The sequence below is a fragment of the Heterocephalus glaber genome, unplaced genomic scaffold (genome assembly GCF_053883595.1).
Source record: "Heterocephalus glaber isolate CG9 unplaced genomic scaffold, H.glaber_assembly_v1.0 deba00001600, whole genome shotgun sequence".
NCBI classification, from domain to species: Eukaryota; Metazoa; Chordata; class Mammalia; order Rodentia; family Bathyergidae; genus Heterocephalus; species Heterocephalus glaber.
Genome location: NW_028258372.1, coordinates 39,173,244 through 39,185,447, shown reverse-complemented (window position 1 = coordinate 39,185,447; position 12,204 = coordinate 39,173,244).

The following is a 12,204-nucleotide window of genomic DNA, read 5'->3' as shown; positions in this document are numbered from 1 at the left end:
AAAAAATTACTAAAGAAGAAATTAGACAGTTTCTACAATTAAACAATAATGCCAATACAACATACCAGAGCTTATGGGATGCAATGAAAGCAGTCCTATGAGGAAAGCAGACTGGGCTCAAACAAACAACCTAATGTTGAACCTCAAGCTTCTAGAAAAAGAATAACAAGTCAAGCCCAAAGTTCATACAAGGGAGGAAATTATAAAGATCACAGCAAAAATTAATGCAATGGAGACTAAGAAAACAGTATAAAGAATCAATGAATTGTTTCTTTAAAAGATTAAATAAAATTGACAAACCCTTACACAACCTTATCAAAAAAAGACTCAAGCCTGGGATTTAGCTCAGTGTTGCCACACCTGCCTCAAAAGCGCAAGGTCCTTAGTTCAATCCCTGGTACCGAAAAAAAGAGTCAAATCCATGCAATTAGGAAGGAAAAGGGTGAATCACAACAGATCCTGCAGAAGTCCAGAAGATGATCAATACCTATTTCAAGAACCTGTATTCTAAGACGGAAAACACAGAAGAAATGGACAGATTCCTAGACATGTATGAATTACCCAAACTGAAACAAGAATATAATAAACATTCTAAATAAACCAATATCAGTCAATGAAATTGAAGATGTAATTAAAAACCTACCAACAAAAAAAAAGCCCAAGCCCTGACGGGTTCACAGCTGAATTCTACAAAACATTTAGAGAAGACCTAATGCCACTATTTCTCAAACTCTTTAATAAAATTGAAAGGGAACCAATACTCCCAAATTCATTCCTGGAAGCAACCATTACCCTGATACCAAAACCAGAGAAGGAGTCAACCAAAAAAAGAGAACTACAGGCCAATCTCCCTGATGAATATAGATGCAAAAATTCTCCAAAAGATACTGGCAAACAGAGTGCAGCAAATCATCAAGAAGATTATACACCAGGGACCGGGATTTAGCTCAGTGGTTCCACTGCCTGCCTCACAAGCACAAGGTCCTGAGTCCAATCCCCAGTACCCCCCCAAAAAAATTATTAAAAAAGAAAAAAAACTAAGCCACTAAACAACAAAAATAAATAAATCTAATATACTATATTAACATAGCCAAGGACAAAAACCATATGATCCTCTAAATAGATGCTGAAAAAGCATTTTACAAGATCCAAAACCCATTCATAATTTTTAAAAAATGCTACAGAAAATTGGAATAGATGATCTTTATCTCAATCTGATAAAAGCCATCTATGACAAAACCAACAGCCAGCGTCATACTAAAGGGACAAAAATTGAAAGCTTTCACTCTAAAATCAGGAACAAGACAAGGATGCCCACTGTCACCACTCTTGTTCAATATAGTTCTGGAGACACTAGCCAGACCAATTAGACAAGAGAAAGAAAAAAAAGGAATAAAGATAGGAAAGGAAGAAGTTAAATTATCATTATTTGCAGATGACATGATACTCTACGTAGAAGACTACAAAAGCTCCACCAGAAGACTTCTAGATTTAATAACCAAATTCAGTAGCGTAGCTGGATACAAAGTCAACATTTAAAAATCGATAGCCGGGCCAGGGATTTAGCTCAGTGGTTTCGCCACCTGCTGCACAAGCGCAAGGACCCGAGTTCGATCCCGGATACCAAAAGAAAAAATTCAATAGCTTTCCGGGCTGGGGATTTAGTTCAGTGGTTCTCCCACCTGCCCTGCAAGTGCAAGGACCTGAGTTTGATCCCCAGTACATCAATAGCCTTCCTGTACATGAATAACAAACTCACTGAGAGAGAAATTAGGAAGACAATACCTTTCACAATAGCATCCCAAAAAAATGAAATACCTAGGGATCAATCTAAAGTAAAAGACCTCCACATTGAAAACTACAGTACTCTGAAAAAGAAGATTGAAGAGGATATCAGGAAATGGAAAGATATCCCTTTTTCTTGGGTTAGGAAGAGCTAATATAGTGAAACTGGCCATACTTCCCAAATAGTTATACCAATTTATGTAATCCTGATCAAAATTCCAACAGCAGGGCTGGGGATTTAGCTCAGTGGTTCTGCCGCCTGCCTCACAAGCACAAGATCCCAAGTTCGATCCCTAGTACCAAAAAAAAAAGGAAAGAAAATTCCAATAGCACATCTCACAGAATTAGAAAAACAATCATAAAGTTCTTTTGGAACCAGAAGAGACCTAGAATAGCAAAGGCAATTCTGGGCAACAAAGGCAGGGCAGAGGACATCACAAATCCTGACTTGAAATTATTCTACGAAGGTATTGTGATAAAAACAACATAGTACTGGCAAAAACAAAACAAAACAAAAAATCAAAACAGACTTGAGGATCAATGGAACAGATTAGAAGATGCAGAAACAACTCCAGACATACTCAGACACCTTATCTTTGACAAAGGAGCCAAACACCTTCACTGGAAGAAAGATAGCCTCTTTAATAAATGGCGCTGGGAAAACTGGCTTTCCACTTGCTGAAGATTAAAACTAGACATAGGAGGGCCGAGGATTTAGCTCAGTGGTTCCTCCACCTGACCCAAAAGCGCAAGGACCTGGATTCAATCCCCAGTACCAAAAAAAAAAAAAAAAAAAACTAGACGCAAACTAGACGTAGGGCCAGGGATTTAGCTCAGTAGTGCTGCCGCCTGCCTCACAAGAGCAAGGTCCCGAGTTCGATCCCCAGTACCAAAAGCAAACAAACAAAAAAACTAGACATATATATTTCACCATGCACTAAACTAAAATCAAAATGGATTAAAGATCTAAATATTAAAACAGAAACACTTAATCTGCTGGAAGGTAGAATAGGTAGAACTCTCGAAAACATTGGTGTAATCAAAGACTATGGACAAAACCTCAGTCATACTATCAATCAACAAATGGAATCTCATCTTATTAAAAAGCTTTTGCACAGCAAGAGGAACTATCAACAGAGTGAAATAAACAACCCACAGTACGGGAAAAAATTTTGCCAGCTGTTTCTCAGACAAAGGACTAATAGCTAGAATATATAAAGAACTAAAAAAAAAAATCAGACCCCTAAAATTTAAAGACCCAATCCAAAAATGGGGCATCTGAAATGAAGACACTTTTCAGATGAAGAATTAGAAACAGCAAATAAATATATGAAAAAATGTTCAACATCACTGCTCATCCGAGAGATACAAATTAAAACAACACTGAGATTTCACCTCACTCCAGAAAGAATGACTGCTATCAAGAAATCAACTGATAACCAAATGCTAGTGGGGCTGTGGGGAAAGAGGAACCCTTCTCCATTGTTGATGGGAGTGTAGACCGGTGCAAACTCTGTGGAAATCAGTGTGGAGATCCTCAAAGAACTAAAACTGGAGGTTCCATTTGTCCCAGGTATTCCCCTTCTTGGTATCTTCCCAAAAGAATTAAAAGCATCACCAGATATGGTGGCACACACCTGCAATCCCAGCACTTGGGAGGCTGGCTGAGGCAGGAGGATTGCCAGGAGTTTGAGGCAAGCCTGGGCTACACAGTGAATTCAGGGCCAGCCTGAACTACAAATGGAGACCCTGCCTCAAAAAAACATAAAAAAAGAATTAAAAGCATCATACCACAAAGATATATGCACATCCATATTTATAGCAGCACAGTTTGTAATAGCTAAATCTTGGAAACACCTCAAATGCCCATCAACTGATAAATGGATAAAGAAGATGTGGGGGGTTTTTTATACAATGGAGTGCCACTCTGCCATAAAGAAGGACGAGCTTGAGACATTTCTAGCTAAATGGATGCACCTTGAGATCATACTCTTAAGTGAAATAAATCAGACACACGAGTTTAAATATTGCATTGTTTCTCTGGTGTGAGAAACCAAAAGTGGAAATAAGGATTAAAATATATAATAGATATTGGGAAATGGAAAGAAAATATTCAAATGGGAAGGGGAACAAGGGAGGCAGGAGGGGGAAAGGAAGGAAGGGACAAGAAAAAAAAAGTGAAAATAGAAGGAAAAAAATGGAAACAAAGCTTTTGTACATAGGGGAGGAGGTTTCAGGGGAGGGGCAATGGAAACAAAGAGGTGGGATCTATCAGGTACAGGCAAAAATTCCCTTTAAGGAGTGTTATCATTATGTATGCCTAAAATGTACCAATAAATGTTTTGCTATTTTAAAAAAATATCTCTAGAAAAATGCTTATAAAGGAAAGAACTAATGTGAAGTACTAAAGAATTTCTACTAGCACTTAATATTTTATGATTTACATTCAGTCAAATATAAGGTTTTCCTTGAGATTTATAATGTAAATGTAATCTGAATCTTTGACAGGACTGTATCTATACTGGTTTTTTTTTTTTTGGTACTGGGGATTAAACTCGGGACCTTGCACTTGTGAGGCAGGCACCAGAACCACTGAGCTAAATCCCTGGCCCTGAACATCCTTCTTAAACCTTCTCTAATCAAGATTTTGTTCTTACTACTCAACCAAAATTGCTCTTGTCGAGATTTCTAATGACACAAAAAATCATGAGAACTGATCCAAGGACTGAGCCCTGGGTTATTTAAACCTTAGGAGGTTGAGCAAATGAAAGAGAACCATAAAAAGAGATAGAGAAGGAGTCGACACAGAGGTAAGAGGAAAACCAAGTAAGTGACACAAGAAGACCGTGTCTCAAGGAGGACTGATCTATCAGATCAAAGGTTGCTGATAGACCAAGTTCAGTGAGGTCTCAAAAGGACCTAGTGAAAACCAGCCCCATCTCCCTTCCCATTTCCCTTCAACCTAGTTCTGTTCCAAAAGCTTAACTACTTTCACGTCTCTTATTTTTTTTTGAATATTTAAAATATTCAATATTTCTAAATTTTTAAATGTGTTTTGTTCATTTCAGTACTGGGCATTGAACCTAAGGCCTCATGCACGCCAGGCAAGTATTCTACCACTGAGCAACATCCTTGGCGATGTTTGTTTGTTTGTTTGTTTGTTTGTTTTTGGTACTGGGGATCAAACTAGGGACCTTGAGCCTTTGAGGCAGGCAGCAGAACCACTGAGCTAAATCCCTGGCCCCAGATTTGTTTATAGAAACATGATTCCCTCTGGAGAGATTTAGAGACTTGGTCCTCCAGTGAACTGCAGTTTAGCAAAGTCTCCCTTCCCTCCCCAGAGAAGAGGTTTTGTTTTCAAACCAGGGTAATAAAAGTAACATCTCCCTGCCAGGCTAATGTTGGGCAGGTTTGGTTTTGGTTCTCTGATAAGATTAGGGCTTTGCTAAGCTTACCATTTCTCAGCTGAGACACCTATTTCCCTGTGCTCAGCATCTGCTCAGGCTCGCTGCCTAGCACCCTTCTCACCAAATCCCCCTTGGAGGGCTGGGGATTTAGCTCAGTGGTTCCTGTGCCTGCTGTGCAAGCGCAAGGTCCTGAGTTCGATCCCCAGTACCAAAAAAAAAAAACCCAAACCAAATCCCCCTTGGAACTTTTTTTGGTGGGGAGCAAAAGAATTGTTGAAGCATGAAACCCATGCTGCCGGCAACATCATGCTTGTTGGTTTTTTATTTTTTATTAGTACATGTTTCCAGCATGTAATGTTTACATTCCTTGTGTGGGGCTGGTACACGTTCGTAACACATCTTAATTCCTTTTCTCTTCCCCTTTCCTTCACCTTCCTCCATCTCCCTTCATCTCTTGATCCCCTCCCCTTTGAAGAAGCTCTATCTCCCTACTTCCTATTATCTATCTTTTACTTTGTTCTTATTTATATTTTGGGTTTCTTTTTTTGTTTTGTTTTGGTTTGGTTTTGGTACATGGGGTCCTTGCGCTTGCGCAGCAGGTGGCAAAAACACTGAGCTAAATCCCTGGCCCTATTTTGGGTTTCTTAAAGAAGAGAAACTACATAATATTTATGCTTTTGTGTCTGATTTATTTCACTTAACATCATGGTTGCAAGGTGCACTCACTGGCCTACAAATGACTCAAGTTTATCTCTATGGCAGAGTAACACTCCACTGTGTGTCACTTTCGCACTTTCTTTATCCACTCATCTGTTGATGGACAAAATGTGCTGCTTCCACCATTTAGCTATCGTGAATTGTGCTGCTATACACATGGGTATGCAAGTATCACTGCAATATGATGTCTTTAACTCTTTTGGGAAAATTCCTAGAAGGGGAATAGCTGGGTCAAATGGAATTTCTAGTTTTAGCTTTTTGAGGCATCTCCATACTGATTTCCATAGTGGTTGTACTAGTTTATATTCCCACCAACCATGTAGAAGGGTTCCTTTTTCCTCTCAGTCTCACCAACATTTTTTATTATTTGATTTTTTTATGATGGCCATTCTTTCTGGATTAAGGTGGAATCTCAGGGTTGTTTTAATTTGCATTTCTCTAGTGGCCAGAGATGTTGAGTATTTCCTCTATTGACCATTTTTGTAATTTTTCTTCTGTGAAGTTTCTATTCATTTCACTTGCACATTTTTTGATTGGGTCTTTTATTTGGGGGGTCTAATTTTGTTTGAGGCAAAACATTTATTGGTACATTATAGATCTACATAATGATCACATTCATCATAGGGAATCTGCATCTGTACATGATATATCTTGCTCCTTTTTTTCCCATTCCCCTCCCCTCCCTTCGACCCTTCTTCCCTTCCTTATTTACAAAATCTTGGTTTCCATTTTTTCCTTCTATTTTCTTCTTTTTCTTGCCCCTTCTTTCCTTTCCCCCTCCTGGGGGGTCTATTTTTTTACTTTGAGTTTTTGTATATTCTAGATATTAGTCCTCTGTCTGAGGAATACTTGGCAAAATTTTTCCCATCCTTTAGGTTGTCTTTTCATGGGGTTGGTTGTTTCTTCTGATTTTAATTTGATACTGAAAGGGAATTTCTAGGCAGATGGATATATTTCTAACAAAAAATAACTAAATTGGACAACTATGAGTTAACTGTGTTATTAAGCATCTATGGGTTAACTAGATAACTATGCTCTTTGCAGAATGTACCTGAGTAGCCATGACAACTTCTGTAATTTGTCACCATAGGAGCGTAACGAACTCAGAAAGTCCTGCTAGAACTCTTTGCTCTGCCCCCTCCACTGCTCTGCTTTGTGTAAACTCTACTTCTGCTTCTGTACCTCCTGCTTGCAACCCTGTAAAACTGCCAGTCTGCTGATATTCTGGGCCTGACTTCTTTGGGAAAGATCCCAGTCAGGTCCGTTGACATTGTAAAAGAGTTGTACATTCCCTCCTGCCTCCCTAGGTCTTCCTTTCCAGAATTCAGTTTGCTACAATACAATCCCATTTGTTGATTCTTGGAAGTATTTCCTGTACAACCAGGGTTCTGTTCAAAAAGTCCTTGCCTATGCCTATGACTTCAAAAGTTTTACCCAGTTTATCTTCCAGCAGGTTTTTAAAGAGGCTATCTTTCCTCAGTGTATATTTTGGTCTCTTTGTCAAAGATCAAATAGCTGAATGTGCTTGGAGTTCTTTCTCCATCTTCTATTCTGTTACATTATTCCTTGTGTTCGTTGCTAGGAACTAAATTTATGGAACTGTTGCAAGTCAGCCAAGGAGCTACTGCTGTGCACTATACTAGGGATTGCTTGATCTCTTGATTTAACAGTAGCATTGATATAGACAGCTAAATTAGGTAGAAATATTGCAGGCAGGGGCCAGGGATTTAGCTCAGTGGTTCTGCCGCCTGCCTCCCAAACGCAAGGTCCCGAGTTCGATCCCTGGTACCAAAAAAAGAGAAATATCGCAGGCAGTCAGACAGGGCTGGGCCCTTGAAGTCAATGCAGAGGATGAGAACATATGGAAGCTGTGGCTGGAGGCACATCTGAAGAAGATTAAAGTCACAATGGCTGGATGTACATACTACTCTAAGGGATGAACAGAAACTTGAGGTTATTGGCACCACCCTTTTGGGCTTTCCCATATAGATAGACCATTATCTCATTGGTGGTTGGCCATCCTCCTCCACCCAAGACTAGGAAGATGTAAGACCAAAACTACAGATTACCAACCATGGTTAATGATGTCATCCATATACCCTTGTTACTATTGGATCAATATTACCTAAGTGACTATACTTGTAATCTTATTGGTTGGTTATGGTTTTTACCCACATTGTACCCACCCCTCATGACTCTGCACTATAAAGCTTCCTTTGAGGAATGGGCTTATTGGGAGCCCATTTGGGACCCCTTCCATCTCTCAGGTGCTCTTCTTATTCCCTATTCACATTCCCCACTCCTATTCCCCAGTAAATCGTCCTACTCTTAACCTGCATTGTTCCTTAGAATTCATTCTTCGACTTCAGGGAACACGAACTCAGTGTATCTGACACCTAGCATGATGGGAGGTGCATCTATTCCCCCTGTATCAGCGTGTCCATAATTTTGTGTATATTCTTTCCTTATTAATTGTACTGCTCAAAGTGCTTGAGCTATATTAGTAAACAGACCAAGAGTGCTACTTTCATGGAGCTCACATACTGAGGTTCAAGAGAAAGACACTGAACATTGTCAACAAGGTGATGTGGACGAATTGCAGGGCTTTGTGTTAAGCTGGCTGAAACCATATAAGGAGCACTCTGCCTGCTGAGTGCAGACTACATTAGAAGGAAGGAAGGCAGAAGCAGAATCAACTAGGATGCAGCCACCACAGGAACCCCATGGACAGAGATGGCAGTTTAGACCAGAGTGCTAGCCACAGAGGCGGTGAGAAGTGGTTCCATGCTGAACACATTTTAGATGGAACCAAGAGGATTTTCTGAAAATTGATTGCTGGACTTGAGAAAGGAGTAAGGATAACTCCAAAGTTTTTGTCTACACCTCTAGAAAGATGGAGCTACTAGCCAATGAAAAAGGGAAGCGTTCTTTATTTGGTTTTTTTGTTTTTTTTTTAATTTGGTTTTATTAAGGAAATTTGATAATTTTTTCCTGAGAGCCTTGTACTTCCTTTGTTATATTTGTTTCCAAATAGTTTATTTTTTCTGAGATTAACATATTATGCTAATGCAACATTGATCTTTTATATATAGTAATCATGGTATAGTATACTTTCTTCTATTTTAGGTTGATCTTTTATGCAACAATCTCTCCCCCGTCCCCTCTCTCTCGATTGTTACCCAGGCCTTGTGGCACCACTGAGCTGCATCTTCAGCCCCTTAGGAATCTTTTTTTTTCCCCTGTGTTTACAACTGTGACTCCCTGGTTTCTCTTGAATTCCCTATGATTCTCATTCTTCATTTACTTTCCCTAAGTTGTTGCACTGCTCAGTACAGGGACTGGCAAACTATGGCTTTCAGGGTAAACACTGCCCACTCCCTGTACTTGTAAAGGAACTTTCATTGGAACACAATCATATTCACTTATGTATCACCTATGGTTGCTTTCATGCTACAACAGTAAAGTTGGATGATTGAGACAGACCACATGACCTACTCACTTTCTAACATACAAAAGACCAGGTTGCCAACTCCTGGGCAAGGATTATGAATATCATATTAAATAATAGCATCAATTACAGACATTCTAGCTTTGTTTCTGATGAATGGAAGTATGTCTAAAAGCGTGTTTACAATAGGATATTGGTATATGATATTTATCAAGTCAAGGAAGTTCCCATGTATTTCCAGTTTCCTAAAAGCCATGAGATTGAATTGTATTAAATGATTTTCTATAACTAATGAGATGATCCTGTGTTAATTTTCCCTTAATCTGTTCATGAGAATTTTTTTTTTGGGGGGGTATCAGGGATCAAACTCAGGACCTTGTGCTTTCAAGAAAGGTGGCAGAACCACTGAGCTAAATCCCTGGCCCTATTGAGGAGAATTTTATACATAAGTCTCTTGACAAACACAATATGAGCCAGGTGTGGTGGTGCATACCTGTAATCCCAGCACTCAGAAGGCTGAGACAGGAGGATCTCTGTGACTTCAAGGCCATCTGGGCTACACTGTGAGTTCAAAGGCAGCCTGAACTATATAGTAGGACCCTGTCTCAAAACAAACAAACAAGGCTGGAGATTTAGCTCAGTGGCACTGCACCTGCCTCGCGAGCTCAAGGTCCTGAGTTTGATCCCCGGTACCAAAAAATAAATAAAGAAGAAAAAGAGCTGGGGATATATCTCAGTGTAGGAACCAGCCTACAAGCTCGGATTTGACCAAGGGGTGACAAGGATGAAAAGTAATGAGACACAGAATCAGGTTAAAATGTGGAGGGCCAGGGCCGGGGACTTAGCTCAGTGGTTCTGCTGCCTACCTCACAAGCGCAGGGTCCCGAGTTCGATCCCTGGTACCCCCCCCCAAAAAAAGTGGAAGGCTAGGGGGCTCTTGTCTCCCTTCAACAGAAAGCCCGGAGTGACTGGCACACCCCGGCTTTATTCACTCAGACCTGAGTACAGCCAATTAGTTACACAGGATTTATCTGCCTCCCACCCTCCATGGTACTTGTCTGAGTAAACAGGACCTCAGCTGTTTTTAGTTTTCCCTACAGCATCAACAGGCTTGCACTGCTTTTCTTCTTAGTGCTCACTGAGGGGGCAATTAGGCCTTAATCTTCCTATGTGGTCTCCCACAGCTCAGTGCAAAGACCTTGGGTTCAATCCTCTCTACCATAAAAATACAGTAATTGTTGAAGGTGACTGATGGGTACATGAGGCTTCACTACACTACTCTTCTTTGGTGTGTTGAATGGTTTCCTTACTAGAAATATTTTAAAAGGGGGTGTGGGATTGTAAGACTTCAATATCGGGTTGCCTGGTGTGCCCCCTGATTTTGCCAGTTTGTTAAGCTTGAGCTAGTTACATTGTCTTAAACCTTAGTTTCTCCTTCTATAAAATAAGGACATCTGGGCTGGGGATTTAGCTCAGTGGTTGCGCTGCCTGCTGCACAAGCGCAAGGACCCAAGTTTGATCCAAAAGAAAAAAAAAGGACATTAATGATCCATCTCACAAATGGTTGTGAGGAGTAAATGGATGGTGTCAGAATATGTGAAAAGGAATTCACCTAGTTTCGGGTACATGTTGAACAAATGTCAGGTTCCTACATCTCCTGTTCTGATTCATCCACGCCATTGCCTCTCTAAAACCAGATCTACCTCCAAATTTCTTCCTGGATATCCTATGGTATTTCAAACAAACTAGTGAATTTTACACTCTAATTCAGAGTTATAAAACATATTTTTAATATTCTACTTCCCCTTCAGGCTACAGTGTGTCTTTTTTTTAAGTACTGGGGTTTGAACCCAGGGCCTCGTGCATGCAGGCAAGTGCTCTACCACTGAGCTACGTCCCCAACTCACCCAACCTTTTCCTAGTTCTTGTGGAAACAGGGTCACCCTAAGCTGCCTCAAACTTGCAACCCTCCTGCCTCCCCTTCCCAAGAGGCAGGATCTAGTCTCTGTTCTACTATTCTTCAAGTAGAAAACCTAAGCTTGAAGACTAGATTTGATAAAAAAAATCTAGAAATGCCCCCTTTCCTCCAAATAAGGATTAAAGGAAAGGCTGCTGTGAGTCACGGAGAGGTGGAATTCATCTTCTGGGCTAGGTCATCTGTTCCAGTCTTCAGCCCAAGGGAGCAGCCCCTCTCCAGCCACCCTACAGCAACTCTCTTCAGGACTAAGGGTTCATCATGGTTACCGACACCACATAGACAGTTTCCAGTCTCATGCACCTATCCCATCCCATGGTTCCTGGCGATGCAGTCACACTAGTTAAAGTCTGCCCTTTGAATTGTAATTGTGTTTTCCTTTGGTTCTGTACTTCCTCTCTTGCCATGGTCCCTGTCAGTCAAGGGAGAAGAACCTCTACAGACAAAACTGGCCAGTGGCAGGGATCAGTAGTGCAGCTTCTTAGCTACACCAGTAGAGGGGATGTCAGAAGCCCTAGTACATAATGCGTACTTCTGTCTCTCCAAACAGAAAAGGAGAGGGATCCCCACTCTCTCTCTCTCTCTTTTTTCTTTTTTTGGTACCAGGGATCGAACTCAAGACCTTGCACTTGTGAGGCAGGTGGCGGAACCACTGAGCTAAATCCCCTGCTCCCTTCCCCCTTTGCAGCCCTCTCTACCTAAACTGGCACTTCTCCACACCCCGGAACACCCTGACTTCCCCTAGGACAGGGTACAGGCTGCTTCTAAAACTCACAGGGAGCTCCACCCAGGGTTCTGACATTTTCAGCTAATGCAGAAGAAAAAGAACACAAAGCATCTTTTGGATTATTTTCAGAGTTCACCAACTACAG